A 26,445-nucleotide genomic window follows, 5' to 3' on the forward strand; every position below is an offset into this window, starting at 1 on the left:
AAAAACGGTCAGCCATACAAAGGAGGTTATGGCAAAATTTTTTAAAATTGTGTAAAAATAAGTTTTACTTTTTTAACTAAGAGTGTAATTCCTACTAAATTGGATTTATGCACGGATAGATGCATAAAGAATTTAAATTAATCCAAAAAGTGTTATTTTCATCAATTTTTATTTTATGCATAGAAAGATGCATAAAGAATTTTATTTTTAATTCAAAAGAGTGATTTTCATCATAAATGATTTTTATGCACAAATGGATGCATAAAAGAAATTCTTGTATATTAAAAGAGTGATTTTCATCGTAAATGATTATATGCATAAAAGATATTTTTTTATATTAAAAGTGTGATTTGATTTTATGCATAAATTAGATGCATAAAAGAAATTCTTTTATATTAAAAGAGTGATTTTCATCATAAATGATTGTATGCATAAACATATGCATAAAAGATATTTTTAATATTAAAAGTGAGATTTTCATCATAAATGATTTTTATGCACAAATGGATGCATAAAAGAAATTCTTTTATATTAAAAGAGTGATTTTTATCATAAATGATTGTATGCATAAACATATGCATAAAAGATATTTTTTTATATTAAAAGTGTGATTTTCATCATAAATGATTTTATGCATAAATTAGATGCATAAAAGAAATTCTTTTATATTAAAAGAGTGATTTTCATCATAAATTATTGTATGCATAAACATATGCATAAAAGATATTTTTTTATATTAAAAGTGTGATTTTCATCATAAATGATTTTATGCATAAATTAGATGCATAAAAGAAATTCTTTTATATTAAAAGAGTGATTTTCATCATAAATGATTGTATGCATAAACATATGCATAAAAGATATTTTTTATATTAAAAGTGAGATTTTCATCATAAATGATTTTTATGCACAAATGGATGCATAAAAGAAATTCTTTTATATTAAAAGAGTGATTTTCATCACATAAATGATTGTATGCATAAAAGATATTTTTTTATATTAAAAGTGAGATTTTCATCATAAAAGATTTTTATGCACAAATGGATGCATAAAAGAAATTCTTTTATATTAAAAGAGTGATTTTCATCAAAATGATTGTATGCATAAAAGATATATATTTTTCATATTAAAAGTGTGATTTTCATCATAAATGGATTTTATGCATAAATTAGATGCATAAGAGAAATTCTTTTATTCTAAAAGTGTAATTCCTACTAAATTGGATTTATGCATGGAAAGTGTCATGAACCATAGAGCTTGATTTCCACATGTACATAGGGGCCCATGGGCAAAAGGAGAAAGTGACTATAAATAGGGCTTGGGGTAGATTGGTAGGAGCTTTTTGACACTTTTACTAACTTTGGTCATCTTGTACCTTTGGGCTCCATCTATGGAGATATGGCCTTCCATGGTCATCCTCTTGGTGAGAGGTTAAACACACTTAGGCTATTTGTGCATCTTCTCTTGCTACATGCACTTATAGATTTTCTCACTCTTTTGTATATTCATGTGATGAGCCATTGGATCACTAATCTCATGATTAATGGATGCTAGATTCTTGCTTTGATGTGTTTGATTCCATATTTTGCTCTAGATCCATGTCATTTGGTATCAGAGCCTTGATTTTGATCCATTTTCAAGGTTTTGGGCATGAGATTAGTCATTTTCTTGATAATTTTTTGAATTTTCTCTTGATTTCTTGGAGTTTTGGCTTCATCTTGCTTAATTTTTGCTTAATCTTTGGAGATTAGTGGAGGGGAGGCATCATTTCATGTGATTTCATGTGGATTTAACTCAATTGGACCTAATTTGGGCACCCTGGATCAAATATTTGGGGCAAGGTACAAAAATTAGAGAAAATTTAAATTAATCACCTCTTAATCTCTCTGTTAATCATGTTTATCTTTTTGTGCTTCTTTTCCAAGCTTTCCATAGCCATTACTTCTCATCTTTGCCCCGTTTTGCTTCCATTTGCTAGGGCTTTTGTTGATCTTGAGGAGAGGAACACATAGAGTACCAATTTACATGCAAATTTCTGATTTTTTTTCCCTCTTCCTTCCCTTTGCTCCAAACCCTAATCTCTCTCACATAGCTCACCATTATCCATCCCCACTCACTCGAAATGGCTGCAAGCGTATGCTATGGCTATTGAGGGCTAATATTGGAGTTGATTTTTGCTTTTTTCTACTCATGAGGGAAGGCGTTGAGCGCCATTTTCTAGCGCATCCTCACGGCCATATTTCACAAGAATAGGCTCCATTACATGCTATCCCATACCATGTGGTTGTTAGCTATGGTGTTTGGCCTCTTTTTGGTGGATTTTGGGGAGTTCTTCATGGCTATTGGAGAGGGAGAAGAGGAGGTTTGAGGAGCCCACAGAAATTGCAAAAATCTTCAAGATTTGGTTCCATTGGAAGCTCTATCAAGCAACAATCCAACCATTGAAGCCTTTGGAATACCATTGGTGAGTTGCTATGGCCATTTTCTCAAGCATTGGTGATTAATCCTCATGCTATGGACAAATTGGGGTTATTCATGAAAGAAAACCCCAATTTACAGCATTTTAACATTCCTACATAACTCATGATCTATTGGAAAGTGATTACATGCTCTTATTGCTCACATCTTTCTTTAATCACACCCATTTGGATGTCATGTGGCCATTTGTGAGACAAATGCAAGATTCTTTGATGAATCCATGCATAAATGGGTGAAGGAATGCATATGCTTGGATGCATTGATTGAGCCACATGCATGGAGTGGATGTTGGGTAATAATGAGATGGTTTTTGCTATGGACATGATGCTTTTATGCATTGGAATGATACTATTGAGCATTGGAAGAGCTTGATGTGTGATTGGAATCAATTGGTAATGCTACATTCAATTGCAAGTTGATGCTCTTGAATGCCATTTGATGCCAATTACTCATAAGCAATGCTTTTGGGAGTGATACCAATTGGATATTGATGTCATTGGTATATGGTATTACCTCACTTGTGCTTATTGATTGATGTTGGATCTTTAGATGAATGGTGGACATTTGGAGCTATGTGGATAAGCATGAGTTCATGCATAATGGTTTATGAGTATATTGTAATGGACATGAGTCATGCCACATCCTTGTAAGTGATCCACCTCATTTTCATATTCAAGCTATATGCACCTCACAATTGTTTACACTCACTTCAATTTCCAGAAACTAGATATGTTGGTGAGGGTACCCCGAGTGTTGGTGGAGAGGCCTGGGAAAAGAGCATGGCTTGAATCCACCGTGTCGTGAGTGCAGTGGTAAAGCGGTACGGTGGAGGATTAGGTGTGGAGGTGAAGACTTGGCCTCAACCCGTGCCTTGGTTCGAACTAGGTACGGGGGTGAGAAGAGCGTGGCCGGGAGATCGGCAAGCTTCAACGCGCTACACCGACGATCCTCTTGGTTTATGCACATGGCAATGGTGCCTTAATATGGACATCTCATGGGAATTGATAAGAGGATTATGGATTTTTGCATTTTTACTTGAGAAAAATTGAGATTTAGCTCCTAAAACAAAGGAGACTATGTCAAAATTTTCTCAAAATTTCTGGTCATACATGGACAATTGAAGCTTGTGGAGCATAATTTGCAGACCTTTGCCAATGAGGTGCGGAAGGTGTTGACATTGGTTTGGGAGCAAACAAGGACCAATTGGCCACAAAAGGGTCACTTTGGCAAGAATTAGCAGATTCACAAAAACCCTAATTCAGTCCTAACCCTTTTGGACTGAATTAAAAGGGACCATATGAGCTCTTAGTGCTTCCTTAGAGCTACCCAATGAGACCTTAACCTCCACATTTCGATATCTCTTTAGGGTAGAATTCAGGGTTTTTGTAGAAACAGTAAACCCTAATTCAATCACATGGGTTTGAAGGTATTCTAGATCCAATTACATAGGCTTGTAGTACTCATTGAAGGCTTCGATTTGAGCTAAAAAGTTTTGCATTTGGATATCTCTAGCTCAACTTATACCCAAAATACCGTTTCACCCTATAACCCTATAAACCCTAAAACAGAGAATAGTAGCACACCTCATCTCTTACAAGTCTTTGCATAGTGGTCTAGTACACTTCATTAGCTCTTCAACAAGCTTTAGATCACTTCAATCGGACATCCCTACCTCAATTTAGAGCCAAATTTCTGAAATCGAAGGTTTCCATGGGGCCGAAGCCAAAAGGGCGATCGAGGCGCAACACTTTGGCTTCCGACGAGGTAGAGGATGAAGAGGCAATGATGGAACAAGGAATTTTGGATGCTCCGGAGGATACTCTAGGGGACACTTCAAGAGAAGGGGATACTTTTGGGCATACTTCAAGAGAAGGGAATGAGGAGTTGAATGTCGGAAGTGCCCATAAGCACACCCCACAATCTTCGCATACCATCCCCATCGATTCGATCATGCGAATGCTGATGGAAATGAATGCTAAGATGTACACGATGGCTACAAGGGTGGAAGTCAATGGTAGGCTTGACACTATGGCTACAAGGATGGAAGTTTTGGAAGAGAGGGTCGCTCGGCCAATGAGCCAACCTTCCTATGATAGTGGTCATGGTGCTTTACATGAAGGCAAGCAATTTGGGATAGCTTTTGAAGGCCATAGGGAAGGCAAGCTACCCATGGTACAAGAGGTTTCTCCCAAGGTAACACATGAGCATTCCACCAAGAATGTCACTTTTGGATTCATGGGCGGATGCTAGGAGGCCTTCTATGCAGGAGATGAAGCCTACTACATTCCAAGCGGGTTCTTCTCAATTGGATGGAAAGCAACATGCACCTACATTCAGACATGAGGAGTCAAATTTTGGGGATCCGAGGAGAGTACCTTTGAAACCCAAAGCAAATCAGTTCTCCATGCTTGAAGAGGAGGTGAATGATATGGATGATGTGGTTGAGCTTGATTGGGAACATATGTCATTCATTGAGAGACAAAGAGAAGCTCATGATCGGTGGATGGAAATGCCAAATTTCCTCAAGAGGGAGTACAAGGATTTTGCACAATTCCTTGGATCTTTTGTGCAAATGCAAAAGCACAAGCCCTCGCACCATCATGAGAATGCATCGTCAACCGTGTCAAAGGATGTAAAGGACAAGATTTCACTCTCTAAGTTCAAGGGTGATGGTTCAGCCCCACATGAGTTGGAAGAATGGATGAATAAGTTGGATACATACTTTCAGCTCTATCCGAAGAGTGAAAGGGAAAAAGTGCATTTTGCATCCTTGCATTTGGAAACTATGCACATCAATGGTGGAGACATATGCTCAAGGAAGGAGTTATGCCACATACTTGGGAAGAACTCAAGCATGAAATAAATATGACATTTGTGTCGCCTTTGGTTCTTGACCGATACCATGAAGAATGGTATGAACTCACACAAAAGAGCATGTCGGTTAGGGAGTACATCAAGAGGTTCATGAAGCTCTCTATGTTTGTGGATGGTCTCAATGAAGGCATGCGATTGAAGAAGTTTGTGCATGGTCTAGATTCATACATCAAAGCGGATGTCTTGGCACAAAGACCAAGCACTATCAAAGAGGCTATGAGGTTGGCGGAGCTATATGAGCCAAAGTATAAGAGGGTTCAGCCCAATGTACCTTTTCATAAGCCATTTCACACTTCTTCAAATGTGGGGAGAAGTCTACCTTCTTCTACATCCACTTACACTTCCAATTTCCATACATCTTTTGGAAGTGGACAGTCCACAAGTGGAGTTCATAATGATGCTAAGAAGAGTAATGGGTTTCTCAACCATTCAAGAAGACTCAACGGATGGATGATCCTAAGATTGAGGAATTGAGGAGCAAAGGCCTATGTTTTAAATGCAAAGAGAAGTGGTCAAATCAAAGAAAGTGGTGTGGTTACTATGATCATTATGGATGAGGATTACGATTCCAAGTCATCTCATGATGTGGAAGAGTTTGAAGATTGCAGCGAGGAGACACATGAAGAAGACTTGGAGGGTCATTCTTTTGTCAAAGAAGAGGATGAGTTTCCTTTCGACCCCGGTGGAAGGGATTATGCATGCATTTTGAGGGACAATATGCCAAAATAGAGTGCTGCCCATATTTACAGAAAATTACAGCAAGGAGATGGTGAAGAATTTCCTCATTATAAGCTTTGGAATGGTCTACTATGGCACAAGGATAAGGTTTATTTGGTTCCAACCTCATCCTACATATTCCAAGTTGGCACATAGATACTATGGACCATATTTGGTAGTCAAGAAAGTGGGTGACTTGGTTTATAAGCTTGACCTACCTCCTTCTACAAGGATTCATAATGTGTTTCATGTATCCAACCTTAAGAGGTTTGTGGGCTCTCTTCCTCAAGAGATTGAAGAGTTACCACACCGATGGATGAAGAAGGAGAGATTATCTATGAGCCGGAGAGGATTGTGGACAAGAGGACAAGGGTTTTGAGGAACCAAAACATTGATGAATTCCTTGTGAAATGGAAGCGTTTTCCCATAGATGAGGCTACTTGGCAATCAATGGAGTATGTTCAACAACATGGTTTACTTGATGGAAGTATTCCTTGATCAAGTGGCATGATTATTATGTAAAGAATGGGCATATCATGAGGTTTTATGTGTGCTGTAATTTCTGGACAACTTTGGTTGGGGATCTATTGTTGGGGTTGCCAATCTACTCCAACACACTTGGAAGATCATTTGGTTCGATGACACATATGTGGGACATTTTTGGGTGCAGCTACGCAGCATCATTTGCAGCTCATTTTTATGGAGGTTTCATAAAGAATTTCAAGGGAAGCTTCATCGACAACATGGCTGCCATAACAGTCCTACATGCTTTTTTTTGGAGAAGGAGTTTGCCGGCTTCACTACATTTGGTTTTTCTATTCCAAATGTATTCGAGGCACATTTTTAAATGGATGCTAGATTCTTGCTTTGATGTGTTTGATTCCATATTTTTCTCTAGATCCATTTCAGAAAGATGCATAAAGAATTTATTTAACCCAAAAGTGTTATTTTCATCAATTTTGATTTTATGCATGAGAAGATGCATAAAAGATTGAATTTTAATTCAAAAGTGTCATTCTTATTTAAAATAAATTTATGCATAGGAAGATGCATAAAGGATTGATTTTTATTTCGAAAGTGTTATTCTCCTTAAAATGGAATTTATGCATAAATAGATGTGTAAAGAAATCTTATATCAAAAATAAGAATTTCTTATATATTATAAATAGATATGAGGATGTGAAATGAATCAAATAGATGAAAAAGAACGAAGAATGGATGGAGATGTATGTACGTGAAAGAATGGATGTAGATATATGTATGTGAAAGAATGGATGTAGATGTATGTATGTGAAGGATGTATGGGAAAGGAAAGATGTATATGTATGTGATAAGTATGGATGTGATGTATGAATGTGGGTGTAGATGTGGATGTGGATGTATGAATATAGATGTGAAAATGGATGTATGGATGTAGATGTGGATGAGGATGTATGGATGTAGATGTGAATGTGGATGTATGTATGTGGATGTGGATGTATGATATAGATGTGAAAATGGATGTATGGATGTAGATGTGGATGTATGGATGTAGATGTGGATGTGGATGTATGGATGTAGATGTGGATGTGGATGTGGACGTATGAATGTGGATGTGAAAATGGATGTATGGATGTAGATGTGGATGTATGGATGTAGATGTGGATGTATGGATGTATGGATGTAGATGTGGATGTGGATGTATGGATGTAGATGTGGATGTATGGATGTGAATGTGGATGTGGATGTGAATGTATGGATATGGATGTGTATGTATGAATGTAGATGTGGATGTGGATGTATGAATGTGAATGTGTATGTATGAATGTAGATGTGGATGTGGATGTATGAATGTGGATGTGGAAATGGATGTATGGATGTGGGTATGGATGTGTATGTATGAATGTAGATGTGGATGTGGATGTATGAATGTGGATGTGAAAATGGACGTATGGATATGGATGTGTATGTATGAATGTAGATGTGGATGTGGATGTATGAATATGGATGTGAAAATGGATGTATGGATGTATGGATGTAGATGTGGATGTGGATGTATGTATGTGGATGTGGACGTATGAATGTGGATGTGAAGATGGATGTATGGATGTAGAAGTGGATGTACGAATGTGAATGTGTATGTGAAATAATGAATGCAAATATGTATGTGAATGAATATGACGTTGAGATGAGCGAATGGATGAGATGAGATGTCATGTGAATCAGAATGTGAATGAATGAGTTGTAATGAGAAATGGATGTGATGAGAAGTAATGTAATTTAAGAAAGATAGGAATGGATGTTATGTAAAGTGAATGAATATGATGTGATGGGATGGAAAATGATATATCTGGTTAAGAATGGATACGCATATGATTTGGTTTTGGTTTAAGTAATATGGATTGATGTGGAACAATCTGAAAAGATGAGAGTTTATTATAGAAACTGTATTTGTGAATTGTTTGTAAACTGTTTGTAAATGACTGTTTTATGTCAAGAATGCTGGGGAAGCATTTTGACTGTCTTAAGAATGTGGCCGTGGAGACCTATCTGATAAAGTTGCAACTGCTGACGGAGAGTCAATGGAGGACGTCTCGCGTAGCAAGGTCGGCCGAGGTCTTGACCAGCCTCGGTTCGATTTAAATGGTGAGCTTCCGGTACAGTGGATGAGGGACCAAGGAAGCGGCCTATGAGTGAGGCGCTAGGTGACCTGCGAAGGATCCTAGAGGGTGCTGACCATACGGTGCTCGAGCTCTGGGTCACCAAAGATACCCACACGTGCGTCGTGGAAGATATTGGAACAAGGAGTAAGAGTTGTTTTCTGAAACCAAGTATGGATCTGGTTGATTGACCTTGCTGGTCCTCAATTGATGAATCCATAGCTCTCTTATATGGATCTGTTGGTTAATCTTGCTGATCTTCAACGAGGATTCCATCTTGATTTTTATAAGTGAATAATTGCCGCGTACTATGAGCTAGGAACTATCGAAAAGGCCCCTGAGTGAACAGGTGGTGAGCGTTCTGGTTGCCAATGATGCCATAGATACTCCGATGAAGGAATGATTGGAAATAAGGATTCAACCAGAGATTTTGAGGATTGTGATCAGTGACACAATGGTTTCATTAAAGGATTGTTTTAAGATAGCTGATGCTGAGAAAAAGGCAATTTCATATTGGGTGTGTAATTGGTGTGACTAGTTTTATGTTTGCATGAACATCCGGCTAGGGGGCCTAGGAACTCTTTTCCCTAGTATACCCGGGACAAAACCTAACCAAATTCCTAATTGGATCCCATCACTACAGTGGTTGGGCAGTTGGCTAACCCATGGGATTGGATGGGGTTAGGCTGGACTGATGGATCCGTAAATCGAGACTCAATTTCTGTTTAGTTTGATAGATGAAGTAAATCCCAGACAAAAATTGTTTTATGGAAAAGAATCAACGGCTGTGCCTCTCAATGAGAAAAAAAGCGTTGGTTTTTATGATACAAGTACAATCTTTTCCTTGATCTGACTATGGGACTTACGAGTTCGGTCAGATGAGTTCAGTTAGTTAAGGCTTTTGACTACATTAGGGAAAAAGTTAACTTGGTGAAATCGCCCGTGCTTTTCGAGCAAAGGAAGTTTTTTTCGGGTTCGGTTTTGGAAAAATTGATGGATTAGTCTCTTGTCCAGATATCCGTGGGCGAGGCTCCGAGTGTGGGACCCTGCCCCCACGCAAGAAGTGCTACTTCCGCTGCTAGCACCCCTGAAATTGTTGCACGGTGGGGACATGGATCTTACACTTAGGTTTGCTAGAATCTAGAAAACTCTCGCTCTGCTAAGAAGAGCAATAAATAAATCATTAGCCAAGCTAAAAAAGAAGTTAAGGCTAGGCAAGCCAAGCTTCGGAATTGCTCCATCTCTCCGTTAACATGGCTTGAGTAACTGAGCTAGAAGAGGAAGACTGGGAGGTGAAGCGTGCCAGACTATGGTTGGTCGTGATCATAGAAATTGGTCTCAAATAAAACATGGGAGAGTTAGCCATAACCTAATGTCTCATGAGACAGTGTGAGATACAACCATCATTGACTCCCACAAAAGTTGAGGTGGAAGGAGTGAACACATTGCAAACCCCAGGCATCAGAGCTTTCACTATAATATTTCACATTGGGAATAACCCCTTAGAAGGGAAGTTTTAAATCAAGCCTGTAGTAGTTCTTGGATGATGATGGATGGCCATAATTTGATTGGGACTCGAGAACTGCTACCTTGTATGTAGCCTAGGAATAGGTAATCATTGTGATGTGACCAAAGAGGAGCCCATGTAGTACTTCTTGGATGAGGGAATGAAGACCATTAGCTTTGATATGTTGATTCCATAGACTCTCTTGTGGACTTTTGCCACCAATGGAAAAGAGAGCTCAAATTTTTTTCAGGTTCTAATCAAGTTAATGGCCACATAAACTCTCTTGCTTTGCCAAGAAAAGTAGTAAATAAATCTTTAGCAAAGGCTAAAAAAGAAGTCAAGGCTAGCAATGCCAAGCTTCGTAATTGCTCCATCTCCGTTTAGCATGGCCCAAGTAATTAACCTAGAAGAGGAAGACTGGGAGGTGAAGTGTGCCAGAATATGGTTTTGCATGACCATAGAAATTGGTCTCAAATAAAACATAGGAGAGCTAGCTATAACCTAATGTCTCATGAGACGGTGTGAGATACAACAACCATCATTAACTCCCCCACATACATAGGAGCTTTCACTACTATGTTTCACATTGGGAATAACTCCTTAGAAGGAAAGATTTACATCATACCTATAGTACTTCTTCGACGAGGATGGATGGGCATAATTTGATTGGGACTCAAGAACTGCTACCTTGTAAGTAGCCTTGGGATATTGGTAATCATTCTGATGTGACCAAAGAGGAGCCAATGTAGTACTTCTTGGACGAGGGAATGAAGACAATGCATTAGCTTTGATATATTGAGGCCATAGACTCTCATGTGGAATTTTGCCACCAATGGAAAAGAGAGCTCAATATTTATTAGGTTCTGATCAAGTTAATGGCCACATATTGAGATGAACCCACATGCGTAGGAGCTTTCAGTACTATGTTTCACATTGGGAATAACACCTTGGAAGGGAAGTTTTATATCATCCCTGCATTACTTCTTGGACGAGAATGGATGGCCATACTTTGATTGGGACTCAAGAACTACTACCTTGTAGGTAGCCTTGGGATAGGTAATCATTGGACAAAAGAGGAGCCCATGTAGTCCTTCTTGGATGAGGGAATGAAGACCATTAGCTTTGATATGTTGAGGCCATAGATTCTCATGTCGAATTTTGCCACCAATGAAAAAGAGAGCTCAATATTTTGATCAAGTTAATGGCCATATAGAAATTTGAACCCTTAGGTTTGGAAGAATCTAGAAAACTCTCTCGCTCTACCAAGAAGAGCATTAAATAAATCTTTAGCTTTGATATGTTGAGGCCATAGACTCTCAGGTGGACTTTGCCACCAATAGAAAAGAGAGATCAATATTTTTAAGGTTCTGATCAAGTTAAGCCGCATAGAGAGATGAACCCTTAGGTTTGGAAGAATCTAGAAAAATCTCTCGCTCTGCCAAAAAGAGCAATAAATAAATCCTTAGCAAAGGCTAAAAAAGAAGTTAACGTTAGGAAAGCCAAGATCGTAATTGCTCCATCTCCGTTAACATGGCCCAAGTAATTGACCTAGAAGAGGAAGACTCGGAGGTGAAGCATGCTAGACTCTGGTATAACCTTATGTCTCATGAGAAAGTGTGAGATACAACAACCATCATTGACTCCCACAAAAGTGCACGTGGAAAGAGTGAACTCGTTCCAAACCACATGTATAGAAGCTTTCACTACCATGTTTCACATTGGGAATAACCCCTTGGGAAGGGAAGTTATATATCATGCCTGTAGTACTTCTTGGATTAGGATGGATGGGCATACTTTGATTGGGACTCAAGAACACGGCCCGAGTAATTGACCTAGTAGAGGAAAATTGGGAGGTGAAGCGTGCCAGACTATGGTTGGTCATGATCATAGAAATTGCTCTGAAATAAAACATGAGAGCTAGCCATAACCTAATGTCTCATGAAACAGTGTGAGATACAACAACCATCATTGACTCCCACAAGAGTGCACGTGGAAGGAGTGAACTCATTCCAAACCACATGCATAGGAGCTTTCACTACTATGTTCACATTGGGAATAACCCTTGGAAGGAAAGTTTTATATCATGCCTGTAGTACTTCTTGGATGTGGATGGATGGGCATAATTTGATTGGGACTCAAGAACTACTACCTTGTAAGTAGCCTTGGGATAGGTAATCATTCTGATATGACCAACGAGGAGCCCATGTAGTACTTCTTGGTGGAGGGAATGAAGACAATGCATTAGCTTTGATATGTTGAGGCCATAGACTCTCATGTGGACTTTTGCCACCAATGGAAAAGAGAGCTTAATATTTTTTAGGTTCTGATCAAGTTAATGGCCACATAGTGATCTGAACCCTTAGGTTTGGAAGAATCTAGAAAACTATCTCGCTTTGCCAAGAAGAGGAGTAAAAAAATCTTTAGAAAAGGCTAAAAAAGAAGTTAAGGCTAGGCAAGCCAAGCTTTGTAATTGTTCTATCTCCGTTAACACGGCCCAAGTAATTGACCTAGAAGAGGAAGACTGGGAGGTGAAACGTGCAGACTATGGTTTTGCATGACCATAGAAATTGGTCTCAAATAAAACATGGGAGAGCTAGCCATAACCTAATGTCTCATGAGACAGTGTGAGATACAATAACCATCATTGACTCCCACAAAAGTGCAGGTGGAAGGAGTGAGCTCGTTCCAAACCACATCGGTAGGAGCTTTCTGTACTATGTTTCACATTGGGAATAACGCCTTGGAAGGGAAGTTTTATATCATCCTTGTAGTACTTCTTGGACGAGAGTGGATGGCCATAATTTGATTGGGACTCAAGAACTGCTACCTTGTAAGTATCCTTGGGATAGGTAATCATTGTGACATGACAAAAGAGGAGCCCATGTAGTCCTTCTTGGACGAGGGATTGAAGACCCTTAGCTTTGATATGTTGAGACCATAGATTCTCATGTCGACTTCTGCCACCAATGAAAAAGAGAGCTCAATATTCTGATCAAGTTAATGGCCACATAGAGAGACGAACCCTTACGTTTGGAAGAATCTAGAAAACTCTCTTGCTCTGCCAAGAAGAGCAATAAAGAAATTCTTAGCAAAGGCTAAAAAAGAAGTTAAGGCTAGGCAAGCCAAGCTTCGTAATTGCTTTATCTCCATTAACATGGCCCAAATAATTGACCTAGAAGAGGAATACTGGGAGGTGAAGCGTGCCAGGGCATGACCAGATAAATTGGTCTCTAAAATAAAACATGGGAGAGCTAGCCATAACCTAATGTCTCATGAGAGTGTGAGATACAACAACCATCATTGACTCCCACAAAAGTTCAGGTGAAAAGAGTGAACATATTCCAAACCACATGCATAGGAGGTCTCACTACTATGTTTCACATTGGGATTAACCCCTTAGGGAAGTTTTATATCATGCCTATGGTAGTTCTCGGAAAAGGATGGATGGCCATAATTTGATTGGGACTCAAGAACTTCTACCTTGTACGGAGCCTGGGGATAGGTAATCATTCTAATGTGACCAAAGAGGAGCCCATGTAATACTTCTTGGACGAGGGAATGAAGACCATTAGCTTTGATATGTTGAGGCCATAGACTCTCATGTGGACTTTGCCACCAATGGAAAAGAGAGCTCAATATTTTTAAGAGTCTGATCAAGTTAACAGTCACATAGAGAGATGAACCCTTAGGTTTGGAAGAATCTAGAAAACTCTTTCGCTCTGCCAAGAAGAGCAATAACTAAATTTTTAGCAAAGGATAAAAAAGATAAGCCAAGCTTCGTAATTCCTCCATATCTTTTAACATCACCGTAGTAATTGACCTAGAAAAGGAAGGCTGGGAGGTGAAGCGTGCCAGACTATGGTTTTGCTTGACGACCTAGAAAAGGAATACTGGGAGGTGAAGCGTGCCAGAGTATGGTTTTGCTTGACCATAGAAATTGGTTTCAAATAAAGCATGGGAGAGCCAGCCACAACCTAATGTCTCATGAGAAAGTGTGAGATACAACAACCATCATTGACTCCCACAAAACGTGCATGTGGAAGGAGTGAACTCGTTCTGAACCACATGCATAGGAGGTTTCCCTACTATGTTTCACATTGGGAATAACCCCTTGGAAGGGAAGCTTTATATCATGCCTGTAGTAGTACTTCTTAGACCAGGATGGATGGGCATAATTTGATTGGGACTCAAGAACTGCTACCTGGTAAGTAGCCTTGGTATAGGTAATCATTTTGATGTGACCGAAGAGGAGCCCATGTAGTACTTCCTGGACAAGGGAAAGAAGACAATGCATTAGCTTTGATATGTTGAGGCCATAGACTCTCACGTGGACTTTCGCCACCGATGGAAAAGAGAGCTTGATATTTTTTAGGTTCTGATCAAGTCAATGGCCATATAGAGAGATGAACCCTTAGGTTTGCTAGAATCTAGAAAACTCTCTCGCTCTGCCAATAAATAAATCATTAGCTAGGCTAAAAAAGCAGTTAAGGCTAGGCAAGCCAAGCTTCGGAATTGCTCCATCTCCATTAACATGGCTCGAGTAATTGACCTAGAAGAGGAAGACTGGGAGGTGAAGCATGCCAGACTATGGTTGGTCGTGATCATAGAAATTGGTCTCAAATAAAACATGGGAGAGTTAGCCATAACCTAATGTCTCATGAGACAGTGTGAGATACAACAACCATCATTGACTCCCATAAAAGTTCAGGTGGAAGGAGTGAACACATTGCAAACCACAGACATCAGAGCTTTCACTATAATATTTCACATTGGGAATAACCCCTTAAAAGGGAAGTTTAAAATCAGGCCTATAGTCGTTCTTGGATGACGATGGATGGCCATAATTTGATTGGGACTCGAGAACTGCTACCTTGTATGTAGCCTAGGAATAGATAATCATTGTGATGCGATTAAAGAGGAGCCGATGTAGTACTTCTTGGACAAGGGAATGAAGACCATTAGCTTTGATATGTTGAGGCCTTAGACTCTCAGGTGGACTTTGCCACCAATGCAAAAGAGAGGGAATGAAGACCATTAGCTTTGATATGTTGAGGCCTTAGACTCTCAGGTGGACTTTGCCACCAATGCAAAAGAGAGCTCAATATTTTTAAGGTTTTGATCAAGTAAACAGAAAGCCAAGCTTCGTAATTGCTCCATCTCCGTTAACATGGCCCAAGTAATTGACCTAGAAGAGAAAGACTCGGAGGTGAAGCGTGCCAGACTCTAGTTGGGCATGACCATAGAAATTGGTCTTAAATAAAACATAAGAGAGCTTGATATAACCTAATGTCTCATGAGAGAGTGTGAGATACAACAACCATCATTGACTCCCACAAAAGTGCAAAGGTGAAAGGAGTAAACTCGTTCAAACCACATGTATAGGATCTTTCACTACTATGTTTTACACTGGGAATAACCCCTTTGGGAAGGGAAGTTTTATATCATGCGTGTTGTACTTCTTAGATTAGGAGCGATGGGCATATTTTGATTGGGAGACTCGAGAACATGGCCCGAGTAATTGACCTAGCAGAGGAAAATTGGGAGGTGAAGCGTGCCAGACTATGGTTGGTCATGATCATAGAAATTTCTCTCAAATAAAACATGGGAGATCTAGCCATAACCTAATGTCTCATGAGACAGTGTGATTACAACAACCATCATTGACTCCCACAAGAGTGCAGGTGGAAGGAGTGAACTCGTTCCAAACCACATGCATAGGAGCTTTCACTACTATGTTCACATTGGGAATAACCCCTTGGAAGGGAAGTTTTATATCATGCCTATAGTACTTCTTGGACGAGGATGGATGGGCATAATTTGATTAGGACTCGAGAACTACTACCTTGTAAGTAGCCTTGGGATAGGTAATCATTCTGATGTGACCGAGGAGCCCATGTAGTACTTCTTGGACGAGGGAATGAAGACAATGCATTAGCTTTGATATGTTGAGGAGCCATAGACTTTCATGTGGACTTTTGCCACCAATGGGAAAGAGAGCTCAATAATTTTCAGGTTCTGATCAAGTTAATGGGCCACATAGTGATCTGAACCCTTAGGTTTGGAAGAATCTAGAAAACTCTCTCGCTCTGCCAAGAATAGGAGTAAATAAATAAATCTTTAGCAAAGGCTAAAAAAGAAGTTAAGGCTAGCAAAGCCAACCTTTGTAATTGCTTCATCTCCATTTTAGCATGGCCCAAGTAATTAACCTAGAAGAGGAAGACTAGGAGGTGAAGTGTGCCAGAATATGGTTTTGCATTACCATAGAAATTGGTCTCAAATAAAGTATGGGAGAGCTAGCCATAACCTAATGTCTCATGAGACAGTGTGAGATACAACAACCATCATTGACTCCCACAAAAATGCAGGTGGAAGGAGTGAGCTCATTCCAAACCACATGCATAGGAGCTTTCAGTACTATGTTTCACATTGGGAATAACGCCTTAGAAGGGAAGTTTTATATTATCCCTGTAGTCCTTCTTGGACGAGAATGGATGGCCATAATTTGATTGGGACTCAAAAATTGCTACCTTGTAAGTAGCCTTGGGATAGGTAATCATTATGACATGATAAAAGAGGAGCCCATGAAGTCCTTGGGATATCAGTAATCATTCTGATGTGACCAAGAGGAGCCCATGTAGTACTTCTTGGACAAGGGAATGAAGACCATGCATTAGCTTTGATATGTTGAGGCCATAGACTTTCATGTGGACTTTTGCCACCAATGGAAAAGAGAGCTCAATGTTTTTTAGGTTCTGATCAAATTAATGGCCGCATAGCGAGATGAACCCTTAGGTCTAAAAGAATCTAGAAAACTCTCTCGCTCTGCCAACAAGAAGAGCAATAAATAAATCCTAAGCAAAGGCTAGAAAAGAAGTTAAGGCTAGGCAAGCCAAGCTTTGTAATTGTTCTATCTCTGTTAACATGGCCCAAGTAATTGACCTAGAAGAGGAAGACTGGGAGGTGAAATGTGCAGACTATGGTTTTGCATGACCATAGAAATTGGTCTCAAATAAAAGATGGGAGAGCTAGCCATAACCTAATGTCTCATGAGACAATGTGAGATACAACAGCCATCGTTGACTCCCACAAAAGTGTAGGTGGAAGGAGTGAGCTCAATCCAAACCACATGCGTAGGAGCGTTCAGTGAATGGGAGAGAGAATTAGGGTTAGAGATTCATGTGGGAGACATACACAGAGAGAACAAGGGAGAGAGAGAGAGAGAGAGAGAGTTGTGGGGATAAGTCAACTCATCAAGATGAGAGTGTGTGACTCCCCTATCACACATGTATATTGCACTAGTACACATAGTGCACTTAGTACATTAAAAGTACTAAGTGTACTATGTACTATAACTTATGGGCTTGTACACACTATAAGGGTGGGCATTATGCCTTTACCCCAACAACCTCCCACTTAAAGGCAAAGTGCCCTTAAATGAAGGAAAAGAAAAAATCAGCATGTACATGATAATATACAAGGCCATATCAAGGCTGAAACTGGCCTCATCCAATGCCCATCAAGTGTCTGCAATGAGCAAACCGCTCCGGAGGCAAACTCTCTTTGTCAACAGATCAGCCGGGTTGTCTTCCGTATGAATCTTAACAAGCTGAATTTGCTTGTTCTCTATCACCTCTCTGATGAAGTGATACTTCACATCCACATGCTTCGTCTTTCCATGAAAGACAGGGTTCTTTGCCAACTGGATGGCACTCTGACTGTCACAATGCAACAATGGAATATCCCCTGTATAGCCCAAATCAACCACTAACCGAGATAGCCATAATGCCTCCTTGCAAGCCTCTGTGGTGGCTGCAATATACTCGGCCTCTATAGTAGATAAGTGCACTTCTGCATCCTGGATATCCATGACACAGCACCTCCTGTGAATGTAAACACATAACCGGTAGTAGACTTCCGGTTATCTGGATGACCGGCATAATCGAAATCCGTGTAACCATGCACTAATGCATCCTGTTTGCCAAAGCATATGCACATATCCTGTGTGCCCTTCAGGTATCTCATGACACCTTTCACTGCTTCCCAATGCTTCTTGCTAGGGTTGGCCATGTATCTAGAAACCACTCCCACTGCAAATGCAATGTCCGGCCTAGTAGCAACCATGGCATACATGAGACTACCACAAGCTGAAGCATACGGAATCTTGGCCATATCAGCCCTGCCGCTATCTGACTGTGGGCTGTCCATAGCACTGAGTTTCACATATGGAGGCAAAGGAGTACTAGTCTTCTTCCCCCCGTCCATATTGAACCTCTGCAAGACTTTGCCAATGTATTCCTTCTGAGACAAATACAACACATGCTGATTTTTGTCCCGAAGTATCTGCATACCCAAGATGTGATTTGCATCACCCAAATCCTTCATATCAAAGGTTTGATGCAGTCTCTTCTTCAAGGCATCCATCTCTTTACGAGATTTCCCGGCAATCAACATATCATCAACATACAAGATGAGGATCAATAGACTGCCATCCAAAGCTTTCTTGGTGTACAAGCAGTGATCTATGTCACTTCTCCTGAATTTCTGGGATTTCATGAATGTATCAAATTTATGATACCATTCCCTTGGTGCCTGTTTGAGCCCATAAAGACTCTTTTTCAGCTTGCATACAAGCTTCTCCTTTCCACTCACTGCATAACCCTCTGGCTGTTGCATATATATCTCCTCATGGAGATCACCGTGAAGAAAAGCAGTCTTCACATCCATCTGAATCAAGTCCAGATCATCATGTGCAACCAAAGCTAACACAGCTCTAAGTGTGGTCATTTTGACCACTGGAGAGAAGATCTCATCAAAGTCCACACCATATTCCTGCTTGAAGCCCTTAGCCACTAACCTGGCTTTGTATCTTGGCTTAGCATCTGGTGCAACTTTGAGCCTGTAAACCCACTTGCATGGCAAAACCTTCTTGCCTGCAGGCAAATGCACCAACTTCCATGTTCCATTTTTGTGCAGAGAATCCATCTCTGACTTCATGGCACGCTCCCAAAGAGCCTTGTCTGCCCTCTGTAAAGCCTCCTTATAACATGAGGGCTCCCCACAGTCAGTAAGCATCAAGTAGTCAACCCCTGGAACAAACCTGTCAGGGGCGTCCAACCTGCATATCACCCATTGGTGGCTCCTGTTCCATGCCATAAGGCTGAAATATCATGCCCGGTATTTCCTCTAACTATGGTATATCCATAGGGATTCTGCCATCTCTGGCTGTCCATTTGGACCATTTTCAGCACCATTTAAGGGCTGGTTTTGCTGCTGTAATGGCTGATTTACAGCCCTTTGTTGTTGTCCATGATGTCCATCATCATCAAAGATGACCCTGCCAGGCTCCTGTTGCCTTGCAGGCTCCTTATACATGCATGTTTCATAAAAAATGACATCATTGCTACGTATAATCTTTCTATTCACGGGATCCCAAAGTCTATACCCCATTTCACCTCTGTCACCATATCCTAGGAATATGCATTTGTGAGACTTAAGATCAAGTTTGGTGCGCATTTCCCTGCGTATGTGCACGTACGCAACGCAACCAAATGCTCTCAAGTGCTTGTATGATGGAGGCTTCCCTGTCCATACTTCCTCTGGCACTTTCCCACCAAGCCTCGTGTTAGGTGACCTGTTTATAAGGTGAACGGCTGTCATAACAGCTTCAGCCCAAAAACCATGAGGTAATGCAGCATGTGACAACATAGAATGGACCTTCTCCTGAATGGTCCTGTTCATCCTCTCTGCTGTCCCGTTTTGTGGAGGATCATAAGGAGTAGAGAGCTCCCTCTTGATGCCTTTAGCATCACAAAAGTCTTGAAACTGTTTGGACATATACTCTCCACCATTGTCGGAATGCAAAGCCTTCAGTGTTTTGCCAGTTTGATTCTCAACATGAGCAACAAACTTCTGAAACACTGAGAATGTATTACTCTTCAAACGAAGAGGATAAACTTACACCTTGCGTGTGGCATCATCTATAAAAGACACAAAGTATTTTGCCCCTCCCAAAGAAAGCTGAGGCATCTCACATACATCTGTATGCACAAGCTCTAACTGAGCATCTTTCTGTCCAAGAGCTTTCTTGTGGGGGCACTAGAGTTGCCTGCCATATATACAATGCTCACAAAACTGAAAACTTGAAAACTTTAGAGAAGGCAAGTAACCAAAACGAGACAATTGCTCCATTCCTTTGACACTCATGTGTCCCAACAGGCTATGCCACATAGAGATTTCCGGCAGCTCGGTTGCATTTACATTAGCATGGTGACAAACACCTGCATGCATGAAGTAAAGAGTGTCCACCGTAGAGCCTCTGGCAACAACTAGTGAGCCCTTACTAATCTTCCACTTTCCACAACCAAATGTGGTAACATAATCAGCATCATCAAGCTGTCCAATAGAAAGCAGATTCTTCTTGATCTCAGGCACATGCCTGACATCATGGAGCATAAGCTGTGAGCCATCTAAAAACACAAGCCTCACATCACCTCTGCCAAGAATCTTGCATGCATGGTTATCACCCAAATAAACCACTCCTTCATTGCTAGCAGTATACCTGACAAATAAGTCTCTGCAACCTGTGACATGAAAGGAGGCACCTGAATCAATGATCCATGAGTGCATACCATGACCACCTGTAAGAAGTGAATGGGCATCAACAAGTGAAGACGTAAATAGGACCTCATCCTCACTGTCACCTGCATGTGACACATTGATTTCTTCAATCTTGACTCCACTTTTGCCCTTTGGCTTTACATCTTTGGCTTCATCTTTGTCTTTGTCTTTGCCTTTTCCCTTTTCCTTTTGATCATTTTTCCATTTGTAGCATTGCTTTTTGATGTGTCCCTTCTTGCCACAATAATGGCATTCCAAGTCCTTTTTGGAGCGGGACTTGCTCCTTCCCCGTTCTTGGATTTTTCCCCTTTGCTGGGATCTCCCACGTGCATTCATTGCATTGGACTTTCCAACAGCATTATTCTTTCTGTTCATCTCTTCTTGAAGAAGAGCACCCTCAACATCTGCATATGATAGCATAGCATTCAAATTGCTAGTGGTTGTCCTGAATGTGTCCCAACTCTCTGGCAAAGTGCATAAAAGAAAGGTGGCTTTGAACTCATTGTCCATTGCCAACTTTTGATTTATTACTTGGCTAACAATACCATTAAACTCATTTAGATGGGCTGCCATAGACGCCCCTTCCTTCATCTGAAGACCTATGAGTTTCTTCAACCAATACACTTTGCTTGAGGCACTTTGCTAGGCATACAAGTCCTGCAATCTCTGCCACATTCCCCAAGCTGTCTTCTCTTCACGAATGCTGAAAAGTAAAGAGTCTGACACAGACAACATGATAGTAGATCTTGCCAGCTCATCCATATCTTCCCACTCTTCAGCAGTAAGAGAAGTGGGCTTTACACCCCTTTCTTTGATAGGCTTGTGCTGCTTTTTCTGGAGCAACACATTATAGCACTGGGTTTGCCAAATATCATAGTTATGTGAGCCTTCAAGCTTCTTGATGTGAAGCAATGAAGAGCTCTCACCTGTGGTTACCATAGCAATATGCAACCTGTCAATGCCTGACTCCCTGCAAAATGTGCAAACACTGCACCAAAGCACACAAAGTGCTCACAGTTATTCTCCCAAGCTTTATCTCCCACTGCGGAAGCAAGAATGCAACTTTTCTCCCACTGTATGTGATGAAATCACCAAAATCTGGTTGCTCTGCAGATTTAGGACAGCACCTTAAATGTACTCTGTTGCCCTTCCAAAGTACTGTACAGCAGTACTAAGTGCTCACCAACAAATGATGTACCAAACTTGTACCGGCAAGTACAGCAGCTGAAATTGAACCTTTTCCTCACTCAAATCAGTGTACAGCCATGCCAAAACTTGCACAAAGTTGTGCCAAATCTGTACCAGCAGGTACAATAGCATTAAATGCTCTCCTGGCTGTCCAAATGAGTGAAAATCAGACTTTTACAGTCCCGAACACTGCATACAACAGTCCCGAACAGAAATTGGGCAAAAGCCCCTTGACTGCAAGCTGATTTCTAAGTATTCAAGGCATAAAAGTCTTGCATGCTGCTTTGCCAAGCTTAACAAGCATAAAATCTTGAAAAGCCCCTTGATTTAAGATCAATTGCTGATCATACATGGTACATTAGCGCACATGAAGGCATCCAGAGTCTTCGCGATGCTTCCCCCTGGCCACATATACATCCAATACATGAAAGCCCCTTGATTTACAGGCATATTGAGTTCTTGAGACAGGCATCAACACATTGTCCAAAGCATCAAATGTGATTGCTTGCATGCAAATCAACCAAATCGGCACAAAAGCCCCTTGATTTGCACTGTAATTTGCTGTAATTTTGCCCGAATATGCGATTTCTCACATCATACAGCATGTATGAATGCCCAATTGCACAAATACATCAAAAGCCCCAAATTTTGACATCCAATTTCCTGCAAATTGATCCTGATTGTGACCAATGTCACCCAATTTTGCCAATTTTACTCAAAAATTGAGCAATTTGGCACCTGTACCTGCTCAATTGATGATTGTACTTGCTCAATTGCAAATCCCAAAAAAAAATTGAAGCAAAATACCTTGTAATTTTTGATTTTTTTTTTGTTGCAGGAAAGGGGGGTGTACTGAATTTGGTGCTGCTCTGCAGAAATCTGATGCTCTGATGCTGCTGAATCGGATGCAATTGCTGCTACAGTTGTACGATGCTGCTGCTGCTTTGTAGTCGGGCTTGGGCTGGTCACAGACGTGGCCCTGTTTGGGCAGGCGAAGAACCAGACGGCACTACCACACTTGGCAAGTCGTCCATAGTCATCTTCTTGCCGAAGATGCCAGCGGGGTTCACAGGGAGGCCAACCACAGCGCGCTCGCCTTCGTAGAACAGGAAGACTACGGAACCATGGGTCAGACCGAGCGAGGCCAGCGGAGCCAAGGCGTCGGTCAGGTCCTGTAAGGCGAAGGCGAACGAGGCGTCCTTGGCCAGGAGCAGGGCCTGATTCCGCGAGATGATCTGCGCGACCATCGGTAGGCCAGTTGAATGCGCTGGCCTCCTCGCTACCCCAGCTTCTATGCTGTCGGAGCTCTTACGCCTTCCCTGCACCACCGGAACTCCACGCTCGTGTATTTGCCTGGTGGCCAGCGGTCGACCAACCCTTCCCCACGTTCACACGAGCAAGCCTGCCTGCACTTCGCTGCCTTGTGGTTTGCTACGCTTAGCTCTGCCCGTCTCAACGACCTGCTGTGCAGCGTTTTGCTGCGCTGCCTGTCAGCTGACACCTGCAATACCCAGAGTTAGCCAACAGCAGGTTTCACCTCTGTAGCCTTCGCTTCACACACCTCCAGTGCAGGGCAGCAAAAAATTGACGGCTCTAGGGAAAAGGAAGAGGATCAAGACAGCAACCTATGCTCTGATACCAGTTGAATGGGAGAGAGAATTAGGGTTAGAGATTCATGTGGGAGACATACACAGAGAGAACAAGGGAGAGAGAATTAGGGTTAGAGATTCATGTGGGAGACATACACAGAGAGAACAAGGGAGAGAGAGAGAGAGAGAGTTGTGGAGATAAGTCAACTCATCAAGATGAGTGTGTGACTCCCCTATCACACATGTATATTACACTAGTACAAATAGTGCATTTAGTACATTAAAAGTACTAAGTGTACTATGTACTATAACTTATGGGCTTGTACACACTATAAGGGTGGGCATTATGCCTTTACCCCAACATTCAGTACTATGTTTCACATTGGGAATATCCCCTTGGAAGGGAAGTTTTATATCATCCCTATAGTACTTCTTGGATGAGAATTGAGGGCCATAATTTGAGACATGGGAGATCTAGCTATAACCTAATGTCTCATGAGACAGTGTGAGATACAACAACCATCATTGACTCCCACAAAAGTGCAGGTGGAAGGAGTGAGCTCGTTCCAAACCACATTCGTAGGAGCCTTCAATACTATGTTTCACATTGGGAATAACGCCTTGGAAGGGAAGTTTTATATCATCCCTAGAGTACTTCTTGGACAAGAATGGATGGCCATAATTTGATTGGCACTCAAGAACTGCTACCTTGTAAAAGTAGCCTTGGGATACGTAATCATTGTGACATGACAAAAGAGGAGCCCATGTAGTCCTTCTTGGACGAGGGAATGAAGACCATTAGCTTTGATATGTTGAGGCCATAGATTCTCATGTTGACTTTTGCCAGCAATGAAAAAGAGAGCTCAATATTATGATCAAGTTATTGGCCACATGAGAGATGAACCCTTAGGTTTGGAAGAATCTAGAAAACTCTCTCGCTCTGCCCAAGAAGAGCAATAAATAGATTCTTATATAGCAAAGGCTAAAAAAGAAGTTAAGGCTAGGCAAGCCAAGTAATTGACCTAGAAGAGGAAGACTGGGAGGTGAAGCGTGCCAGACTATGGTTGGGCACATGACCAGATAAAACATGGGAGAGTTAGCCATAACCTAATGTCTCATGAGATAGTGTGATATAAAACAACCATCATTGACTCCCACAAAAGTTAAGGTGTGGAAAGAGTGAACACGTTCCAAACCACATGCATAGGAGCTCTCACTACTATGTTTCACATTGGGAATAACCCCTTGTTAGGGAGGTTTTATATCATGTCTATAGCAGTTCTCGAATGAGGATGGATGGCCATAATTTGATAGGGACTCGAGAACTGCTACCTTGTAGTACGGAGCCTGGGGATAGGTAATCATTTTGATGTGACCAAAGAGGAGCCCATGTAATTCTACTTGGATGAGGGAATGAAGACCATTAGCTTTGATATGTTGAGGCCATAGACTCTCATGTGGACTTTGCCACCAATGGAAAAGAGAGCTCAATATTTTTAAGAGTCTGATCAAGTTAACGTGTTGCATAGAGAGATGAACCCTTAGGTTTGGAAGAATCTAGAAAACTCTCTCGCTCTGCCAAGAAGAGCAATAAATAAATCTTTAGCAAAGGATAAAAAAGATAAGCCAATTTTTGTAATTCCTCCATCTCTTTTAACATCGCCCAAGTAATTGACCTAGAAGAGGAAGACTGGGAGGTGAAGCATGCCAGACTATGGTTTTGCTTGACCATAGAAATTGGTCTCAAATAAAGTGCATGGGAGAGCTAGCCATAACCTAATGTCTCATGAGAAAGTGTGAGATACAACACAAAAAGTGCATGTGGAAGGAGTGAACACGTTTCAAACCACATGCATAGGAGCTTTCACTACTATGTTTTACATTGGGAATAACCCCTTGGAAGGGAAGTTTTAGTAGTAGTACTTCTTGGACCAAGATGGATGGGCATAATTTGATTGGGACTCAAGAATTGCTACCTGGTAAGTAGCCTTGGTATAGGTAAATCATTTTGCTGTGACCAAAGAGGAGCCCATGTAGTACTTCTTGGATGAGGGAATGAAGATAATGCATTAGCTTTGATATGTTGAGGCCAAAGACTCTCATGTGAACTTTTGTCCCACCAATGGAAAAGAGAGCTCAATATTTTTTAGGTTCTGATCAAGTTAATGGCCACATATAGAGATGAACCCTTAGGTTTGCTAGAATCTAGAAAACTCTCTTGCTCTGCCAATGAATAAATCATTAGCCAAGCTAAAAAAAGAAGTTAAGGCTAGGCAAGCCAAGCTTCAGAATTGCTCCATCTCCGTTGGCTCGAGTAATTAACCCAGAGGAGGAAGACTGGAAGGTGAAGCGTGCCAGTGGTTGGTCGTGATCAAAGAAATTGGTCTCAAATAAAACATGGGAGAGCTAGCCATAACCTAATGTCTCATGAGACAGTGTGAGATACAACAACCATCATTGACTCCCACAAAAGTTCAGGTGGAAGGAGTGAACACATTGCAAACCACAGGAATCAGAGCTTTCACTATAATATTTCACATTGGGAATAACCCCTTAGAAGGGAAGTTTTAAATCAAGCCTTTAGTAGTTCTTGGACGATGATGGATAGCCATAATTTGATTGCGACTCAAGAACTGCTACCTTGTACGTAGCCTAATGGTCTTCATTCCCTTGTCAAAGAAGGACTACATGGGCTCCTCTTTTGTCACGTCATAATGATTACCTATCCCAAGGCTACTTACAAGGTAGCAGTTCTTGAGTCGTCCCAATCAAATTATGACCATCCATTCTCATCCAAGAAGTACTACAAGGATGATATAAAACTTCCCTTCCAAGG

Source organism: Cibotium barometz, chromosome 60 (assembly GCF_041138505.1).
Source record: "Cibotium barometz isolate CiBa-2024 chromosome 60, ASM4113850v1, whole genome shotgun sequence".
Lineage (NCBI taxonomy): Eukaryota > Viridiplantae > Streptophyta > Polypodiopsida > Cyatheales > Cibotiaceae > Cibotium > Cibotium barometz.